Consider the following 704-nt stretch of genomic DNA (forward strand, 5'->3'; position numbering starts at 1 on the left):
CTTACCGCCATATTTCAAAGTGAAAGCTTTTGTGTCTTCCATACAATGAGGACATGCCAACTTACCTTGTGTTCCCCATCCAGATAACATACCATATGCGGGAAAATCGTTAATTGTCCACATCAAGCATGCTTTCATGATGAAGTTTTGTTTTGTGGATATATCATAGGTCAAAATGCCGTTGGACCACAATCGTTGCAAATCATCAATCAATGGTTGCAAGTAGACATCTATATTTTGTTTGGGATTAGAAGGTCCAGGTATGAGACAAGTCAAAAATAAGTATGGTTTGGTCATGCACATTTCAGGGGGAAGATTGTATGGAGTGAGTATAACTGGCCAACAGGAGTATGGAGAAGCAGACGCTTGAATATAAGGAGTAAATCCATTTGAACATAGACCCAACCTTACATTTATGGGGTCACTAGCAAAGTCAGGATATACATTGTCAAAATGTTTCCACGTTTTTCCATCAAACGGATGGCGAATGACATTTGAACTCTTTTTATTCTCGTGATCTCATCTCATTTCAGCTGCAGACTCTGTTGATGCATACAATCTTTGTAATCTAGGAATGATAGGGAAATAAAACATTCTTTTTGCTGGAACATCTTTGTATTTTCCCATACCAGTCCTACGTGTAATGAACCTAGGAGAATGACAAATTTTGCACTCAGATAACTTGTTATCATCCTTGTAATATA

The sequence above is a fragment of the Cicer arietinum genome, chromosome 8 (assembly GCF_000331145.2).
Source record: "Cicer arietinum cultivar CDC Frontier isolate Library 1 chromosome 8, Cicar.CDCFrontier_v2.0, whole genome shotgun sequence".
Taxonomy (NCBI): domain Eukaryota; kingdom Viridiplantae; phylum Streptophyta; class Magnoliopsida; order Fabales; family Fabaceae; genus Cicer; species Cicer arietinum.